Genomic DNA, 21,819 nt, shown 5'->3' on the forward strand with positions numbered 1-21,819 from the left:
TTTAGTGAACAAGTCACCATGTTAGAAACAGTGAGTCTAACAAATAGGCTACTTTGGAATTCTAACTAGGGGTATTACTTACAATGTAGGGATTTAAGTACTCGACCATCTCCATCTTCCACATAAGTCATCATAAGCATACACTTCAATCATCCTAAATCCCAAAAGAAAATCTATCGCTCTTAGACTAATGGTTTTTGAGGACTCACCCACTCAATCAAAGGAAGACAATTGTATTGGGATAAAGACCAATATGGTTGGCCACCTATCTCAATTACTAATCCTAACTATACATGTACATGTGCATTCTCTATGGGTTAAGTGATAAGATAATAATATGCCACTCATAAGAGAGATATTGATGCATCACATACGTAGTGTCTTCTCTCTGTGTGTGTGTGTGTGTGTGTGTGGGAACACTGCGACTGCATCCAATCTGCATCTAGCGCTCTGTTGTGAGCCAGTATCAGCCTGCCAGAGCTGCCCTTCCTCACGGAAGGCATTGTTCATGCCGTGCGCGAAAGCGCTGAGCAAGGCCTCCACAGCGGCGGCCCCTATCATTGTCGTCTCCAGCGATGGCTGCAGAACTGTAAGTATATGTCCCTTTTGGACTGGGCTTCCTCTGTGTGTGCGCGTGTGATCCTGTTTTCTCCACCCTGTTCAATTCCCCCTTGCTCCAGAAAACTGTCGCCTCTTTTTCCACTTTCTTCCATTTCAAATTTCTATACATATGCCCGCAAAGAAAGGCCTATGGCAACTAAGCGTCGTCAATCAGAGCCTACTACACAAGATGATGAATTCTCAATGGATGTCAGTATGTCTTTGATACCCTCAGGGATGACTTTCAGCAATCACGACAGGAACGGGGCAAACCAATTCCAGAGGTTACCTATAAATTGAAGTTGCTGTCCCTTGTGAATCCCCTCAAGAAGCTGTCTCAAACTGCGGTAATAATCTTTTTTCCGGGTAGAATCCCTGCGGCCAGCGATGTTGCGCAATGGATTAAGTCTATTCTTGGAGGATGTTTTGTGGAGGGAGTGTGCTTTGCCTCCAGAGGCTTTTGTGAAGTGCATTTGTCAGATGCCACATGCAAGCAGAGGCTTCTTGAGTTCTCTCCCCTATTTTACGGGAGGCAGATAGTGCATGCTATGCCCTAGTCCCCAAATAAGGACTATCAAAGTCTTATACGCCATCATTGCCCAGTATGGGTTGAGATTGCAAACTTCCCAGACTACATGCGCGAGGAGTTGCCTGGTCTAGCTGCTTCTTTGGGATAGGTCATTTGTCCACCTCGCCCCATGGGGAACCGTAACAGGTTTTGTATTCTTTGGGACAATGATATACCTACCCCTCCTTCGATTGTAGTGGAAGTGGAGGGATTACAATTGGGTAAAAAGTATTTTGACTTGAAGTGGGGTGTGTTTGCAGGCACTTGTTTTGCTTGTCACAAATTTGGGCATCTGGCCTCTGAATGCCCTGTGGTTCTGCATCAACCCCCCCAAATGCTTTGCCACCCCAGACAAAGGAAAAGAATGACAGCTTGCAAGCTAAGACAGCAAATGCAAATGGGGAAAAGAATGCAAAATCAACCAATCAAATGCACTCACTTGTGGCAAAAGGGAAAGATAAAGGGAAAGAGAAAATGAAAGAATCAGTGGGGATTGATCAAGATGGCTTTCAACAACCCAAGAAGGTGGTTGCACTGAAGCAACGCCCCCTCCAATCTCATCATTGGGATGCTTCTACCCCTTCACCAGGACAAACTTCTGCTTCAGCCCCTGCCCCTATTCTTCAAAATTGGGTAGGGTTTCTAAAGAAGGGCATCCCCATATGTGACTCAGGGGAGGGGGAAAATGCTATCTCTGAAGGCATGCAGCCTATGCAGGCAGAGGCCTAGCCTCTCATGTTTTGTTTTTCATCTTATATGCTCTATTGTACATACCTCTTTTATGTTTCAAACACTCAAGTGATTTACATACAATGTATAGAGCCTCTGCAATGCTCCGAAGTGGAGGCTTTTATGGAATTACGTACATAAAATGCAGCCTGATATAGTTTGTTTGCAAGAGCACAATCAACACTCTATGGCTGGATAGCATGTTTTTTTCTGCGGCTATGATATATAATATGCTGGTACTGCTACCTATTCAGGTGTATGCATACTGGTAAGACATGAGTTGGAACCTCAACTAGCCTTTAATGGCAGCAGTGGCATATTGATAGTTATACAATGCAATGTCAATGGTGATATTTTTGAGTTTGCATCGGTATATGCCTCTCAGACTTCTGCCATGAGGGCTTCTTTGTGGGATTCTATAGGCAGATATCCATGGAGATCCAATGCATTTATCTGTGGAGATTTTAAATAACTCCCCCCTTCCTAGAGATAATACTACTTCTCGATCTCATATGTTATCATTGGAAAGGTAGAAATGGAATGATATGCTGCTTTTTGTGCAAGAGCTGAAGACTTATGGATACTTCTCCAAGGGTCAGTCCCTAGATATACCTTTCACCATAATGCATTTACCACATATTGGGCAAGGCTTGACAGATGGTATCTCTTTCATCCACAACAATTTACAGATTTCAGCCCCCATCTCCTTATAGATTTTTCATTGGGTTTGTCAGATCATGCTCCATTGTGGATGAAGTTGCAACTTGGCATGCCTTTGGATGATCTGCCACTCTTCTCAAGAAGATTATTGCATGTTAATCGGGCGTATTTTTAGCATCATCATTTTCAGCAAATGATCAGATTGGCCATTCATTCCTTATCATTACATGCACACGAGGATATGAATTATGCCTGGGATAGTTTTGTCTCCCGTGTGCAGAATGTCATTATGCAATACGGAAAATGGCATATGGCAAAATGCAGGAATGAGGACATTACGCAATACGAGAATACGGGAAATGGTATATGGAAAAATGCAGGAATGAAGTTAAAAATGTAAAAAGGACAACACAACTATTGATTGAAATCTCTCAGTCAAGGTCACTTTCTGATTTGGAAAAAGATTCCCTCTCACATGCCCAATCTAAGCTTGCTGTCAATGATCAGAGGAAATTGCATGAATGGCAGATAAGGGCAAGAATGAAGCCCCTCATGGATAAGGGCTGCTCATCAAAATCCTTTTTCCAGATTTTGCATGCTACTCGAAAGAAAAACTCATGTCTGAGGCTTAGGAAGCTGGATGGCACTTGGACTCACTCTTTCTCTGATCTCCAAGATGAATGCCACAATTATTTCTAGAAATTGTTTTCTGCACCTGGTTTCCCGTCAAATCAAGTGATTGATTCCAGGAATGATTTTCTCCAATATGTCTCTGGAATAGTTCAGCAGGATGATGCTTTTACCTTAGAGAGGCCTTTTACTGATACAGAACTGGATGATGCATTGCTACACCTCAGTAAACATAAGTCTCCTGGTTGGGATGGCCTAACGATGGAATTTTATATTTCCTTTTGGGATGACTTAAAAGAGGTCCTCTTGCAGATGATTAATGTTGCCTGGCAAGAAAATCAACTGCTGCACTCTTGGAAGCATGGCTTAGTCAAGCTTGTGCCCAAAAAACATCTCAGTGATCATATATCGAATTGGAGGCCCATTACCTTGATGCATGTGCGTTACAAACTTATTGCCAAAATGATTGTGCATAGGCTACAGGGGATACTGCATGCGGGACTTCATCCTCATCAGTATGGGTTTGTGTCGAGAAGACAAATCCATGACAATATATCCAATGCCTTGACTGCAATTGAATATGCTAAATACTCGCATCAAGACGTACTTGTATTGTAGGTGGATATTGCTAAGGCCTTTGATAATGTCCAGTGGGATTTTATTTTTCAGATCATGACTAAGTTGGGCTTTGGTCCCAAGATGGCAAATGTTGTTTACTGGCTTTACTCTGACTCTACTGCTCAATGCATTTTGGGGGGGCATTTGTCTCGCTCATGGATATTGGGTCGATCAGTCAGGCAGGGTTGTCCTCTTAGTGCTCTTTTCTATGCAATTGTGACCCAGCGTGTGCTGATGATTCTTTTTTCATGCCACAGAATTCTCCAAGGGACCTTCGCATGCTTATGGCCACTCTTTCACTATATGGTCTGGCAGTGGGATTACATGTTAATTTTGACAAATCTAAATTGCTTCCCCTCAAACAATGTGACTGGCACTCTATTCTATGGCCTAGTCAGGTGGTGCTTTCCAGAGATATTGTCATGCATCTGGGATACCCCATAGGATGGCATATCACTAGGAAAATGCAACTGAAATGGATTTTCCAAAGACTGCAACATAAACTGGATTACTGGAAGATTTCTACTTGGCCCCTTCATGTCAAGCTCAGAATAGTACAATCCATTGTGATGTCTTATGTCCAGTTCTATTTGCCTTTGTTGCATTGGTCATCCAGGGATATCTCCGCTTTTATGTCTCAAGCTATGGAGATGCTATGGAAGACAAAAGCTGCTGTGAAAGCATTGAGACTCATGAGGATGGAAATGGTGTGCTCTCCAAGGATGCATGGTTGACTAAATATCCTCAATATAAGATATCATGTCCTTGCAAGGAAGGCTACCATGTTGCATACTTTCTTCCATCAGTAACAGTCGTGGACTTGTATGCTAGCATCCATGTGTGGCAGCATGAGCACTTCTGCATATGGTCATTGGATTACGGATTTCTGGGAGGTTGTTATTGGCAGATTTGTGGGTAGAATACTTAATTGTCCTTTCTCTACTGCATTGATACTTGATTGGAAACAGGTTCTCTCTAAGGTCAAATGGGCTTCTGATAGTTTTTTGGGGACAAACTCCATGCGAAAAGAAAGCATTCATTGGAGTGCCATTTTTTACATTCCTCTTGCTTTACAGGAACCTGTTCGGGCATACAATCTTATGAGACTGGGAATTAGGTACATACAGGATGTGGTGGATGATCGGGGATATACTTTATCCTTTCCTCAGGCCATGACCTCTTATGCATTGGGAATGCATCATAGGTTTATATGGAAGAAAATTGCTAATTTACTACATCCCTTTCTCCCAATTCCACCTATGCTTGATACAGACAGGCTTATGGATTGGCTTACACCCATCTACTACATGCATTCGTCCTGTCTCTCTTTCCGCCTTAACTTCCATCAAAGTATACAAGCTTCTTTAGCCTGCCCCATGGATTCAGCAGCATGCTAATTCTCTATGGCACTTAACGAAGTCTCTTTCATGGTGGCGGAAGAATCTTAGGATGCTCTAAAAGTGTAAAATGCCACTGAAACAAAGGCTTTTTCTTTGGAGATGTTTGACAAGCACTCTGTCAGTGGGGGTCACACTTGCTAAACGTCACATTGCATCATCCACATGTTTGAGATGTTTGGCTCCCTCAGAGATTGTCCCTCATTTATTTTGGCATTGTCCTTGTTCCAGGATCCTCCTCAGGAGAATTTCAGATTCACTTCGGCTTCATTTCCCGAGTCATAGCTTTGGGAAACATTTCTGGCTCTTTAGCAGATTTATGTGTTCTTTGTCTCAATACTCACTCTTTCTTTTTGGGTGAGATATTGGGCTCTTTGGACAATTTGGAGTGATCATAATTTGGCATACTTGGGTCGCCAAAATCACTAGCAATATGAATCCTTTCAAGCCTCACTGCGGCAATCTCTATATGATGCCAGCTATGAGGGTGACATGGACGCTTCCTGCATAGACCTTTTCTTTTTACGTTTCTGATAGTTTGGGATAGCCCCCCTTTTTCGGGGGTCCCCAGCTTCTAAATTTGTGAGCACATAAATATACTGCACTGGATATTACTAAAAAATGTGTGTGTGTGTGTGTGTGTGTGTGTGTGTGTGTGTGTGTGTGTGTGTGTGTGTGTGTGTGTGTGTGTGTGTGTGTGTGTGTGTGTGTGTGTGTGTGTGTGTGTGTGTGTGTCTTAGACACTCTCTCTCACCATCTCTGTGCATTCTTCATGCTCCATACACATCAACTAATATTAGAGATTATGGGCATCCTCAGCCATCATTGCCATTAGAAATCTTTATTATCTTCATTTTGGAAAAGATTTAGTGTGCATGAAGAGCTTGATAAATACTTAAGGAAAGCTGTTAGGAGCTTTGCATGATTTTTTCTTTGATGTGTATTGGGTCTTGTTTCACTTGTAAGTGATACACATGATTTTTAGTCTTTTTCTACAATTCTACACAGACTATTTGAGACCTATAAATTGAGTCACAAGTTATAGTGGCCACTATATAGATGTTGTATATAGGTTACTTTAAAAAGATAATAGCTTAAAACTACTAGATGCAAGTTGTATCAAGTTGCAAACTATTTTACAAAGGTTATAGATTGCAAATTGTATAGTTTTAGACTTTGCTATTAATTCGTGTTGTATGCAATAACCACTTACCAGAATACAGATTGTGATATCTATATTATTGTAGTATATGACTTTTATATACTATTAGCTATGAGATATAGTATATGAGATGTGCATATGAATGAGAAGTTTTGTAGATATTATTTTGTTTTTACTATAGTAGTATTAGTGAAACTAGTCTCTAATCTACTTTTAAATAGGTTGATACTATTAGATTGTCATATTCATGAGGACTTGTTGATGTAGTAATATAGTGTATTGATTCTATGCATTGATTTGCGCATCTTTTGGAAAATGTTATATGCTAGATTACTCATCAATGATTCATTTGGCTTATCCTCAATTCAAGTTATACTAACTAAGCAATTATTGTGAAAATTCTGTCAAATTTTTTGTGTAGTTTTTAAAAATTTATCAGTTGCTTCTACTTGATACTTAGTTATTGTTTGTGAAAATGGCTTCATCATTTGATGTGGATAGTGAACTTTATAATGCCATGAAATTTGTTGATACAAAACTTGGTTTATGGAAAGATACTATCCAAGATATTTTAACATAAAAGAGCAGTTGAAGTTGATAAGATGTATATATGCAAAACTTGCAAATATGTCTAAAGAGGATTGGAAGAAGTTGGATGCATTGGCTAAGTCTACTATCAAGTTGGATGCAAATATGTCTAAAGAGGATTGGAAGAAGTTGGATGCATTGGCTAAGTCTACTATCAAATTGCACTTGGTAGAATCGTTTTATTTTACTATTGTGAATGAAACCACTACACAAGACTTATAGAAAAGGTTCTGTGAATTGTATAAGAAGGAGATTGCCTCAAATAATGTATATCTAATGAAGCAACCATTTGAGTTGCAAATGAGTATTGTCTCCCAATTCAACATAATATTTAGCCAAATGCAAGTAGAAAAAACTAAAATTTGAATATGAGATTAAGGTGACCTTTCTATTGTGTTCCTTGTGGGTAATATCTTACCTAAAGGACATATCCAGAAAGCCCATGGACCAAGGCAAAAATGGTTAGGTGTTGGAAATCAAGAAGAAAGAGACAAAAAACAGTATAAAGATAAGAACCAATTCCATGGGCAATCACATTGCAAATCCAAGCCAAAAATAGACATCGAATGTTTCCACTATGGTAGCATAGCTCATATCAAGGACTATTATAAATTCAAGCCCAAGATAAGACATTGAAACACTTCCACTATGGTAACATAGGTCATATCACATAACAAAGCCCAAGACAAACATTGAACGCTTCAACTATGGTAACATAGGTCATATCAAGGACTATTGCAAGAGCAGAAAGACAAGAAGAAGGATGAAAAGGATGCTAACAAGAAAAAGAGAAAAGGAAAAGTAAAGATTGAGAAACTGAATGTAGTAATTACAAATGAAGATGATGGTGAAGTATTGTTTACTTCTACTCTTCTTGTGGATGTATTGATTGCATCTAATGAGAACTTCAACCAATATTAGATACTTGATTGTAATGCTTCTTTTCATGTAATTTCTCAAAGGGAGTGGTTACGATCACATGACACTACAGGCTTAGATCTATCCACCTTGGGAATGACTATGAATATGATATAGTTGATGCAAGAGATGTGCAAATTTCATTTCAAAACATCTCAAATTTCACCCTTAAGAATGTATGACATGTATGCAGCCTCACAAAGAGCTTGACCTCTACTAGTTAGCTTGCTGACTAGGGGTTTTCCACTACCTTTGGTTATGAGTCACGAAAAGACCACAAGGGCTCATTTGTTGTAGATAGAGAAGCCAAATGTGGAACTTTGTATCATCTTCATATATCCACTATAAGAGATCATGTCATTACAATGATTGAGTATCTCTATGGCATTTTCAATTATGTCAAATGTCTAAGAAAGGAACCGAAATACTATCTCATTCTCGTTAGTTGTCAATTTTTTATTTTCTTAATTTTTTTAATATAAACATTATACATATGGTAAACATGCTTGTGTAGCCCACATGAGGAACTTGAACAAAAAATCAAGTGAGCCACGTGACTTAGTATACAATGATATATGTAGGCCTATATCTATAAGGTATTTATGTGAGGTGTTCTATTTTATTATGTTTATTGATTATACGAGTAGGAAAGTGTAAGCTTGTCCTATGGTCGAAAGAGATGATGCATTTTCTTGCTTCAAGAAATTTTTTTTTTTGCTTTTAGAAAATCTATATATAAAAAGGCTAGAATGACTTAAAATGTATAATAGTGAAGAGTAAATCTCTTACAAATTCAAAAGTTTCTATGTGTGTGGCATTAAGAGGAGGAAACTCATAGCACCCAATAATCCTACACAAAATGCTACAAATAAACACAAATGGGACCATTCATAAAAGAGCACTAAGTATGCTTTCGAATGCCAAGAAGTGGGCCTTTTGGATTGTTCAATAGAAAGATAGAATGTTAACATCTACAAAGGTTGAATCTTCTCTCTCCAAATCTTGGGTTTTTTATTTTAAAAAATGTAGTGGGATATATTTAAAAAGGAAAATGAATAGTATACAATTTTTTAATATCTCTATCATTGTACTTTTTCTTTTTCTCTTTTTTGATCTTTTTCAATTGTATTTTTAGATTGGAAAAACAAATGAATGGTAGCCTTATGGGCTTATGAAATAGCTTACAAGACCAGAACTAAGCATATTCCATTTTGGCTCACTTATGGAATCAAAACTATTATGCCAATGACAATCTTTCTCTCTAGTCTCTAAATCATGGTGCAAGAGCATTGGGAACGAACCAAGGCTTGGCCTAATCACCTTGTTGAATTGGAACATCTCAGTGAGACTTGTCTCCTAGCAACACATGCCTTCCAAGATAAAAGGCCCAACACAATGCATAATTCAACAAGCATGTGCAATGGTGATCCTTTGATAAAGGTGACCTAGTGCTCTTGCACTCTCTCAATTCTAAAAAGTTTAGTTCTTAGGCTGTCGCTCACAAACATTGCAGGTAGGCGCAGTATTTGACAAAGCATCAATGGAAGCTTTACATTGGGCTCAAGAGGAACATGATTAAGCCAAACATGAGGAGATTCTTGCACATGCACATGACAACTTTGTTTAGAGTATGAAGTTGAAGAGAAATATAGTTGTTATATTCCATATCCTGGCACCAAAATTGCCACCCATTGACAAGGTTATATGTAATGAGGAGAAGAATCACAAAATCAATTTAATTTGAAAATTGAGCAACATATCCATTTCTCTCTCCTCTCCATTTTAGTGAATTTTCAATGCCATTGAAGCTTTGTAGTGAGAGTAATCAAGGTTTTGATCACTCTTCTTATCTCTGTAATTTCTTCTCCTTGCAATTGTAGATTTTGGGCAAAAGATAAGTGTCCCTCTCTCTCTACAGTTTCTCTTTTCTACTTTTTTTTAGTAGGGTTTGATTCTAATTCTAACTTTTATTGTTGTATTCTTGTAGATATTATTTTGGACAAGAGGCATAGATGCTCATCTCTCATCTTTGTATTTTCTTTTCTATTGTTTTTTTAGTAAAGCTTCATATCATCTCAAACCCTTGCTATTGTCTTATATGGATCAATTTGGAAAGATTGCATAGGTGCTCTTCTCTCTCTCTCTCTCTCTCTCTCTCTCTCTCTCTCTCTCTCTCTCTCTCTCTCTCTCTCTCTCTCTCTCTCTCTCTCTCTCTCTCTCTCTCTCTCTCTCTCTCTCTCTCTCTCTCTCTCTCTCTCTCTCGCCATGTGTGTTTTTATCCTTTTTACTATTTTTATAGTAGGATTCATGTTGATTTTAACTCTTGCTTTTTTTTCTTATAGAGATAAAACTTTGAGAAAGCATGTACCTTGTCTCTATAAATCTTTCTATATGTAAGTTTTCATGCTTCATAATGCTACAATTTTAAGGTTTGATCACTATGTTTGGGTTTATATGATGTATTTAACTTTTTAATGTGCATGTCCAACAAATTGCTGTAAGGTAGTTGCTATGTAGCTTAAAGAGGGTATGTGTTATTGCAAGTTTTAATATTATCTATGATAAGAACAAACTCCTCTCCCTCATATCACAATCATATGAATATTTTAATTGATTTCGGTCCTTGTGCCAAGAGGGATTGATATTTTTTTTTTCATATCTATTTTTTTAGTAGATTTAGATTATCATAACTTATAATCAATTGTTATTGTTGCAATCAAGCACAAGGCAATGCAGTGATTCCATCTTCTATTATGCAAATGATCTTATAGGTGAATTGAAACTCTTTTATATTGTCCAAATTCATACATATAGTTATTTTTGGTTAAGAGGAATTGATGTTTTCTTATATCTATCATTTTCAATAAATTTTGATGATCATAACTTTACAATCTTACATTCTTTCAGGAAATCGATACAAGGCAAAGTAGAGTTTTCATCTTGTCTTCTGTAAATTAATATATGGGTGAAATTTCTCTCTTTTGTGTTACCAAAATTCATATGATTGATTAGTTATTTTTGGTTTCTATTCAAGTGCTATACTTTAAAAATATGCAAGTGCAATACAAGGTTTAGGTGAAGCAGTAATTCTCAATTGACTTTGCTATGGTGAGTTCTTTCTTTATGTCAGACAGACCATGTGTATTGGAAGTTAAGTTTCAACATTCCTCTGAAGTACCGGTCATGTGCGTCTATTCATATATGCATACCATTTGGCTACCATCCATGTAACTCATGTATCATATTATATGTATATCACACAATATAAGTCATAGAACATCTAAGATGTCAATCAAAAGTGTCAAGTCGAATGTGTGTGTCATTTGGCTATGTTTTTGTAACTCCTAGTGTGTATTATCCATGTACTCACACAATATATTAAGTCAAGTCAAAATTTTCTATGTAATTAGATTTATTTTCATGGATTTTTTTGAGTATTTATGTATTTTTCATTCCACTCTATCTTGTATAAACATGATGATCAATATTGTGGTTTCAAATTCAACTTACATTCACATCAATATATGTATGCATATGTGTTTTGGCTCTCGTATTTGTGTTTAATTACAAAAGCGATGATGCCTTTTGATGCCATAGCTGATTCATATAGCATATTTATGATTCTTAATTGATATTAAAATCCATATCATTTAGGATATTTGACAAAATTTTACATATATTGCCTAGATCATAATGCCAGAGAGAAGAACACACATTTTCTCAATAGAAATGCATAATAGAAAAGATAAGGGAACTAGATCCTTGCTGCATATCAATATTCATCTTGGATGCACATACGTCTAAGCATGAAGGGAGCTTTCAAGGTGAAAGCATCCACAATTGGACATGCATTGAAGAACTAGAAGAGTACAAATTTGGCTCTCAAACAAAGAAAGGTTGATTCTTATCCTGTGATAGAGGTATTGGTACAAATATATTTATGCATAAATAAATACATGTTATACACCCATAGTAGGCATTTGCAAATAGTAAGTCTTTATAGTACATTAGGATGAACAAGTTAATGATATCTATGTGACTATTTTCTTGTGTTTATAGAAGCATACCCTTCAGATTGCTATGAATAGCAAAATATCAAGAGCTTTATAGGTCGTTTGAAGTGCTATTGCATCAAAATTGGTGGGCTTCTTTTTTGGGGGGCATACACCCAAATAGCTCGCAAATGGCCTTGTTTTTTTTCCATCGCTACAAGTATATATGGCCTAAGGGTCGTCGAGAATATGAACCCTTTGAGAGAGAGAGAGAGAGAGAGAGAGAGAGAGAGAGAGAGAGAGAGAGAGAGAGAGAGAGAGAGAGAGAGAGAGAGAGAGAGAGAGAGAGAGAGAGAGAGAGAGAGAGAGAGAGAGAGAGAGAGAGAGAGAGAGAGAGAGAGAGGTGTGTGTGTGTGTGTGTGTGTGTGTGTGTGTGTGTGTGTGTGTGTGTGTGAGAGAGAGAGAGAGAGAGAGAGAGAGAGTTTGTGTGTGTGTGTGTGTGTGAGTGAGTGAGAGAGAGAGAGAGAGAGAGAGAGAGAGAGAGAGAGAGAGAGAGAGAGAGAGAGAGAGAGAGAGAGAGAGAGAGAGAGAGAGAGAGAGAGAGAGAGAGAGAGAGAGAGTTTGTGTGTGTGTGTGTGTGTGTGTGTGTGTGTGTGTGTGTGTGTGTGCTAGATAACATGGAATGGCCATTGTACAATAGTGAGATTTTGCACATGTGCATCACAAAATATTTTCAAAAGATATATTAAACTCTATGAAGTCAAGTATAGACTCAAAGAATGTGTATATAAGTTGATTTATACCAATTGCAATTTTTGCACACATGTTTAAGGAGTATGAGAGTCTAAAACATAAACACATATGTAGTAGAAAGTACATCAAAGGATTAGCAATAAGAATTCTAATCAAAACTAAATAAAGAAGAAGATGATGATGATGGATTGAGCTTCCATATCTTGTGCCATCTCCCTTCCATTGCATATCTAAATCGATTCTTTTTTATTGTATCAAAGTGGGAGTACAGAAGTGAAGAATTGAATTGAGAAGCATGTTGAATTGAGGTCTACATTAGATTCAAAGCTTACTTTTCACCATTAAAAGAGGTACTAATCCTTCACTAATTAGCCCAAATTTAAGTATAACAAGTGTAGATGGGAAGAGCCATTGTAGCTCCGATTTGGGGACTCTATTGCTTGCTTTTTATGAACTCAAGAAGGCATTCAAGATTGCAAAGCAATGTATTACAACATGGTTTCACTTTGGTTTCGGATGGAATTTGGTCTATATATTGTACGTGGAAGCATGGGGGTTTCTTAAGCTTAGAGCCTACTTGAGTTGGGGGCCTACTTAAGCCTAGAATCACAATGGTTTGCTTTCTAAAAAAGAAGTTGGGGACTTTGCTCAACATTGAACAAAAAAGAGAGAAGGAGATTGATTTGTGTTTTGGCCTATACAACAGAGCTTAAGCTCGTGGATTTCAATGAGAAGGGAGGTGAGGATGTCCTCAACAGGATGGCATGCGAAAGGTCTGGTCAATTTTGTGATCGCTAGCAAATGGCATAGGCTTTTGCAATAAGCCTTAATGTCTATAATTAAACCTTCGATTAAAATCCCCCCCCATAACCATTTTTATACTAAATCATGCGGTTCTTTGTTCTCTATTCACACCAGGACTCCTTTGAACTGGTTATTTTGGAACTAGTTTCACACTACTAAAGATTGAATTGGTTATGTTCAAACTCAATCACCATAGAGTTATCTTCACATTGTAGAGGTTCAAACTAGCTATTTTGAGGAAAAAGGGTCGTTTCTATGCAAGTTTTGGGTAGCTATTTGGAGTCCAAAAAAATTGCTAAAAATTTTTCAAAAAACTTTTGTGTGTAGAAAAATAGCACTTGAAAACAGTCATTTTTTGTCTCATATTTTGATGCATTTTGGGTTGTACAAGCACCATTTGATCTCTAAATTTAGTGTTTCTTGTTGGGCATTAGATGACATGTGGGCATGATGTATTGATTGTTTTGACAGCTATTGGACACATATAAGATAGCCATATCATTGGAATCTAGTTTACATGTATTTCTTGGACCTTTTTAATGCTTTTCGGTCTTGAAAATTGAGCTATTGAGCTATTGAAAATTGACATTTTTAATGCTTTTCGGTCTTGAAAATTGAGCTATTGATGCTCCAATTTGGTTCAAGCACTTGAACATTGGTTTGCCACACTATATATTGCTAGTTTTCTTAAATTGCATTAGTCATAATGTTAGAAATGGCACAAATCACTCAAACTATTAATGACAATTTGACAAAAGACATCTACAGCGTGTGGTCATAATTGCATGGAAAATTTTCTTATGCAAATAGGTCTATGGAACCTTGTAACAAGTGAGGACACATTTCCTAAGCCCCTTGATGAGACTATAGGAGGACAGAAGAAGGCCTATAAAGATTGGATATGTAAAAGTATGAAATTACTATACTAGATCTCTATATGCATTTCAGAGACCTTGATCTTGCATATTAGGAAAGCTAGCACATATAAAGGTGCATGGGAATTCATTAAGAATATGTATAGCATGTGCATAGAGGGAAGAAATATATGATTGAAGCAAATTTTGCATGGTGCATGGCATGGAAATCATATAGTTAGTGACCACGTTGCAAAGATAAGACAAATTACAAAGGATCTTCCTTCAATTGATGCACCTATTGATTATGATGATTTAATTTTTGTTACCTTCAATGTACTTGGCCTTACGTACAAGTCCCTTGACACTTCTATTCCTATGAGAGGCGGCTCTTTACTAGACTTTGAGGAGTTAATTGCCTTATTACTCAGAAGAAATAAAATTGGATCTTAATGCATCTAGCAGTGGGAAAAATATCAATGGAGATAGTGTATTTTGCTACATCATCTACCATTAGACAAGACCATGAATGGAGAGGAGCTCAATGACATTACATCTTACTTGTGTATCTGTATGGTTCAACTAGTGCACTTGGACACTCGCCAAGCTCACATATAATCCAAATTTCTACAACTAGTGGATCCCTAAAACTCTTATTGCACATAAATAAAATCATTCATGGTGTACATATCAATAAGATTGTGACATTTGACTTTAAAATAAAACTAAAAAACTCCACATACATTGTACCCAAGTCCATAAGCCTAGAAGCTTGTATTTATTTTTGCAAGGGGAGAGCTTAAAGCTATTCTCATGTGTCCAACTCCTTACAAGGGAGGTGACTATCAAGGAGATCAGACCTATCCATAATCACTTTTTGAGGTAAAAGATTGATTGGATAAAGAAATAGTAAGTGAATTGTATCTTAATTTTTATTCAATAGATCATTCTAATGATCCTTATTCCAAATGACAACTCAACAAGCCCATGTCCCTCCAATGTAACCCATTCCTCACCTCACACTAATCAAAGATCCCCTAAACGAGGATAAACTAGTCTTTATTACGTAGTAGAGGCAAGATTTTGATATGCAAATAAGCATGTGGGGAGTAGGAATGCTCCAATCCACCAACCTAGAAGGCTTGGTCAACACATACTAAACCACAGGAGATCTGAAAGCCAAATGTGGCTCAGTTGACTACATTCGAGCCATTGCCACTAATGTTCAGTTCATGATGTGTTCAACCCTCATAAGAAACTACCACCCAGATACCAAATCCAACAAATATTTATATGCTCTAAAATAGAATGAACTGATTTTTGGAAAGGATAGTGAAATTTGAATTTAGCCCAAAGCTAATAGAAGAAATACTTAGAATAGGTAGATACAACAGAACACAAAAAACACCCTAGGTCGCACAAAGATGGGATGACTCAGTGAATAGTGAAAAAGTGTTGTTGAAGGCAATTAGTAATGAAGAATTCTAAGTCATAGTAGAGATATTCCACTACCTCGTCACTTACAACAACAAGGCCACGACCATTCTAACCAGAGTCTCAAAATTACTACTAGAAGACATTATAACATAAAACATTGTCAATCAGGACATGAATGCCCTCTGGCTAGAGTGCATGATAAAATCTTTGGCAAAGGCACATAAGGTCCTCCTAAAGGACACAACCCTAAACTTAAACCACACAAAGGCATGCAATAGCATTTCAATCATGATAGCATACTAATTCATGTCATAGTAGTCAATATGGATATTCCTTTATAGAAAATATTGCCATCAATGCACACATCCCAATAACAACCTGTGAAAGGATCACACATGAGAACACAAGGCCCAAGAGAAAGCGAAGAGGCAAAGAGAGAAAACCAAAAATCCAAACCTTGATGATGAGACAAAAGAAGCAAAGGAAAGAAGTTGAGCTAAGCCCATCATCATCAAAAGAGTCAAATGAGGGGGAGAAAAAAGAGCAATGTATGCTCATCATAACTTCCAAAAATAGATAGTAAAAAAAGAGTGGAAGAAACAAGAGATCCAAGTGAAGCATAGTCAAGAAGAACATCAGAGAGTAGTTAGGCTTCCATTGAGAAGCTAGTATGCAAGAAAGATCAATCCATCTCCCAGCAGGTGGCAAATATTCTAGCATAAAAAGGAGAATCATTCAAGAAAAAGAAAAAAGCAACAAATGAGTCACATTCAACAACCCTTTGTGAGCTAATAACTTAGTTAAGAAGCATGAAGGCATGAATCAATGAGCTCACAAAGACAAAAGAGTAATAAAGGAGTCACATTTAACAACCCTTCATGAGCTAATGACTTAGCTAGGAAGCATGAAGGCACAAATCAATGAGCTCACAAAGGCAAAAGAGACCACAACAATGAATCTAGAAAATAGGCCACATTTGGAGAAATTGTCCACAAGAGCACCTTTGAACCACTTATGGGAAACCAGAGCACAGCAAGTAGAGTAGAACCTCTAAAGAAACTATGTATGGAGCTCAAGAGAGACAAAGCTAAAGCCATAGTAATAAGACAATATCTTCAAAAAAGTGATTGGATCAAACTCAAGAAGCATACAAGAAGGTCCATGTTGATTCTAAAGACCAAGTGCAAGAACTCCAAACTTAGTTTAAGGAAAATGACTCGTATCTTTAGGAAAAATACTATGAGCTATAAGAGAAGAATGCATTACTTAAAGCAAAGGAGGAAGATGTGGACAAGCTATGCAGGTAGCTACTTGAAATGAATCATAAATTGATAGGTGTTTCCCTCTAGCTAACCCAAGAAAAAGCCAAAATTGACCTTGCATGAAAAACAAACAAAAGAACATCTATAGGTATAGGGCTACTGAAAAGCTGCAAACACAAGGCTACAAGAGACTATCGTTTCTAGCTCAACAAGGGCTATTGGCCAAGTAGAAGTGAAACACAAATATTGTCCAACAACCTAAGTGCAAAATTGTACACAGAGAGCCATCATAAGGTACAATTGGAAGCCTACAAATTTCTCGTTGCCAAGCATTAGAAGTTATTTGGAGAAACAATATTTGTGGTATGCACCCCACAAATAGATGATCTTGAAGAACTTAAGGATCAGTTATGATTTATCTTGAGTACCTTTGAAAGCATGAAATGAGACTAGCACGCATCTAGGAGGGGGGCATAATGTTAATTACAAGGAGAAAATGACCCATAAATTTTTGAAAGTAAAACAATTTTTATAAAATTCATTAGATGTTTCGTTGAGAGTTAAACTCCCTCCCATGAAAATTATATTGATCAAGTGGGACCATAAGGTTACAACTTGTACTAGTGGCATTTTTTAGATCAAGACTAAGATCTAGGTGCAAGAAATAGGAGTTATGTTTGGTCAAAAGGTCACAAGATTTCTTGAAGCTTGCACTTGGATCGTGGAGCCACCGGAGTGCGCGGGAGAGGAGGTAACTTGAACGGCACGGAGGTAAGCTCACTACACCCGTAGATATGGATGGCGTGTCGGTTATGTGAGAGGTAGCCATTAGTGCTCGGCTTGGAACGCTTGAAACAATAAGCGGTCCATGGATCTTGGCGGTTGAGTGAAAGCTCCCACACCCTCATAGAGATTGTAGTGTGCAATAGTGTGGAGAGAAGGTGGGTGAATTGTAAATGGTAAAGGAGAATTCTATTGATGATGGAGAGAAGATGAGGTGAACCGCCAATTCTATTCTTAGTGAGTGCGACCTACCCATAGTATGACATCCATGACCGATTGAAATCAGTAAGACTTTGAAATCCTACCTCGAGTATTATAACTATTATTTTGTGATGGATTTTCTTGCCATAATTCAATGTCAATTTGTGTTTGTGTTTTCCACGGTGTGTTGACTATGGGTGTCAAATGCTCTAGTCAGATCTCTCTCTCTTTCTCCTCTCTTTTCTCTCAACCCTTCTCTCTCCCTCAATCTTCCCTCTTTCTCTCTTCCTATACTCTCCCTAAATCCTTCTCTCTCCCCCTATCTCTTTTCTCTCTCTATCTCTCTTTCTATTTCTACCTCTCTCACTTCTCTCCTCTTCTTCTCTAACTTTACTCTCTCCCTAACTCTTATCTCTCTCTTCATCTCTATATAAGTAGTCGTAGTCATAGTCGTGGTCGTGGTCATGGTCGTGGTCGTAGTCGTAGTCGTAGTCGTGGTCATCGTGGTCGTGGTCTGATGCCAAGAGGCATATTTCACGGTGGATTCCGTGCCACGGTGGATTCTGTGAGGTTTTACGGTGGATTCCGTAAACTTTGTTGACCGGGGCTCATACACAAAGTGGATTCTTTGTTGGAGAAGTTGATGGGGACGCCTATCCTTTTTGGGTATTTCATTAATTTAGTGTGTACATGGGTGATTTAAATTAATAAACGTTTATGATTTTAGATTGCGCACTTGTGATAAATTAAGGTTAGGATTGATTTCTAACCAGTTGATTTATTTATATAGCTGAAGACTGCTAGGTATTCACTTTTGTCGGTTTAATTGTATTATTTTACTAACGATTGTGAATGCTTCAGTTGATGTGTAGAGATAGCAGCAGTGGCGGAGGAAAGCATTGGAGGATAGCGTGTATTCGAGTTATCACTTATATTTTGATGGGTGCATACCTTAGGCATGGCACCTATATTTTTTCGTGCCTATTTATTAAGGCGTTGGATATTTATTTATTATTTTGTATGCGCATGGGCGCACGATTACGATATTTGTATTTTGACATTGTATTGGGTATGCCTGACTCTTTGGACACCCGCCCATTAGCTTTATTTCTATTTTGTGCTAAAGCAAACTCAAAAGCCAAAAGCGTGCTATTTTGTAATTTGGGCTATTATTTGAGCTTCAAGATGATTAATACATAAAATACATGCTTTGTGGAGCGCTCACACAAGGCATGGGGGGAGATTGCATCCAATTGGTCTCTTGTTCATGTCGTGCATACTTTCTACCTTGAGTTTTGTGCAAAAAGTAGAATTCTTTTGTTCTTGAGGACCTTCCGGCACTCACTACGCGAGCATACAGCATCCGATTTGTGCACCGTGGTCGTAGTTATGGTCGTCGTGGTCGTGGTCGTAGTCGTGGTCATGGTCGTGGTCATAGTCATGGTCGTAGTCATGGTTGTGGTTGCCGTAGTCGTAGTGGTTGTCGTCATCATCATTGTCGTCGTCGTCGTAGTCGTGGTCGTGGTCATGGTCGTGGCTGTGGTGGTCGTGGCTATGGTGGTCGTGGTCGTGGTCGTGGTCGTGATCGTGATCGTGGTTGTAGTCGTAGTCATGGTCATGATCGTAGTCATAACGTAAAAAAAGAGAGAGAGATGGAAGGAGAGGAGAGCAATTTAAGAAAGAAAAAAAGAATGATAACAAAAACAAATTGTTTGTCGTAATGTAGACAAAATGGAAAACGATGAAGGTCTTGGTGTTCAAGATCGTGAGGCGTATCTTAATCAGCGTGTCCCATGTCCTTGCTCTCAATGCAAGTTGGCAATTAGATGAAAACATCGATTGTCTATAGAGCACATACGATGATTCAGTGAGTTTCAATCTAAGATCATTGATCAGGCGATTGCAGGTTTTTAGCAAATGGTAAGAAAAGTTAATATCAATCATGCATTATACTCGCAAGCTAATTGAATACCATATACAATAAGATTGGGTCTGGCTAGCAAATTTTCTATCCAGGGAGGTAATGTCTCAAGGAGGAGTGCACCCTTTGCAGCCAATTAGAAGAGTTCGTGGGCGTGCGATGGATGGAGTGCATAAGCCAATCCACCACTTGCAAGGCACTACCCAATCTATACCATCAATGCCAGAGGAGATAGGCAACCTTCCAGACCTACCTACAATCTTGGAGCCTGAGATGGAGGCAATGATCGATGCATTGATTCCCATGGATGTCGAGACTTCTGATCCGCTTAGAGAGGAAGCATCCATACCATTATATGATGGATGCCGAGTATCTCGCCTGAAGACACCGCTTGCACTCTTAAGTGTGCAAGCAAAATACGGGTGGAGCAATGGGAGTGTGACCGAGTTGTTCAGCTACCTTGTATATACGCTTCATTGATTTCTTTTTGGCACTATTATTAAAAACATTTGTGCTTTTTCAAAGTGTTTTATGATTTTTTTCAGGTTATTGAAATATTATATATTACCGCCTGTAAATACCATACCTGAGTCTTGTGATGATGCACGACATGTTTTACGAAAGCTTAGCATGGACTACAACAACATCCATACATGTATCAACGATTGCATACTGTTTCGAGGAGAATACAAGACTATGGAGACATGTCCAAAGTGTGATGCTCACATGTATCGACAGGACTTGCAAAGGCAAACCATCCCTCAAAAAGTTCTCAAATACTTTTCGCTTATCCCCCGCATAAACCACATGTTTCGTACGTCCGGCATGGCGAACTTGACAACGTGGCATGTGTAGAATAGGTCCACAGATAGAGTTCAACGAATATCAGCAGATTCACGTGCTGGAGTCACATTGACTCTACCTTCCCAAACTTTGCCTGAGAGCCAAGGAATCTTCGGCTTGGTCTTGCAATGGATGGTGTGAACCCATTCGGTCTGCGCTAAACTTCTTACAGTGTGTGGCCTATAGTCCTTGTTAACTACAATATCCCTCCATGGCTTTCTACGAAGAAAGGACATCTCATCCTTAGCTTACTCATCCCCGGCCGCTACAAAGTCAAAAATATGGGCATGTATCTTCATCCATTAGTCGATGAGCTTAAGATTTTATGGGAGGAGGGGGTCATCATGCAAGATATGAGCAAGCGCGATGGCCGCCAATTCTCATGTGGACGATGCATGGCTTTCTGGGATTTGGAGAGTACTGAGGTAAATAGGCTTCTGTTCTCATTGGTAATATCTATATTTTATCTTGTTCAAGCTTGTATTCATTGGGTCATGGTGTTGGAACAGGTCTGATTACCTCATGTTATCATGCATATCCATTGTGCGGGCCACAGCTAGACTCCCAAAGGTCATGAACCATGAAGAAGATGGTATATCAAGGACACGCCGCTTTCTTGCCAAAGGGTTATGAACTCAGGGAAGGTTTTCTTGGACGACCTTCAACAGGTAGTATGAATGTCGCAAGCTTGTATGAGCTAAAAATGGTCCACGCAGAGTCACATCCAAATGGAATGCGACGGTTCTTAGTTTTCTATGAATTGCCATATTGGACCCACTTACAGGTCAACCACTTGTTGGATCCCATGTATATTTTTACGAATGTGGGCAGCTTGCTATGGGACCACATCACAGGAAAGAGAGACACTATAGGGGCACGAATGGATTTAAAGGAGGTAGGCAAGATGGAGGCACTTTGGCCGTAGTCGATTGCTGATGGTCACGTGCAGCTACCTCGAGCTCCTTGGGTTTTGTCCACTAAAGAAGAGCACATTGTGAAGCAAGTAGTCAAGTCTATCCGCACTCCGACGGGTATGATGTGTTCTCTCAGGTCTGCATTTTCTAAAGACAACCAATTATCAGGGCTAAAATCCCATGAC

The 21,819-nt window shown here is 38.5% G+C and overlaps 2 pseudogenes across 1 annotated transcript; both read left to right on the top strand.

The window, feature by feature from the left end:
• Positions 1 to 348: 348 nt before the first annotated feature.
• On the top strand, positions 349 to 4,408 carry LOC148018253 (uncharacterized; annotated as a pseudogene). The gene is made up of 2 exons (XR_015687761.1): positions 349 to 589; positions 836 to 4,408. The product of XR_015687761.1 is annotated as an uncharacterized LOC148018253 (transcript).
• Positions 4,409 to 4,424: 16 nt separating this feature from the next.
• On the top strand, positions 4,425 to 5,736 carry LOC148018254 (uncharacterized; annotated as a pseudogene).
• Positions 5,737 to 21,819: the final 16,083 nt, after the last annotated feature.

This window comes from Lygodium microphyllum, chromosome 21, assembly GCF_053477565.2.
Source record: "Lygodium microphyllum isolate KBCC chromosome 21, Lygodium_microphyllum_v1.1.10, whole genome shotgun sequence".
Classification (NCBI taxonomy): Eukaryota; Viridiplantae; Streptophyta; class Polypodiopsida; order Schizaeales; family Lygodiaceae; genus Lygodium; species Lygodium microphyllum.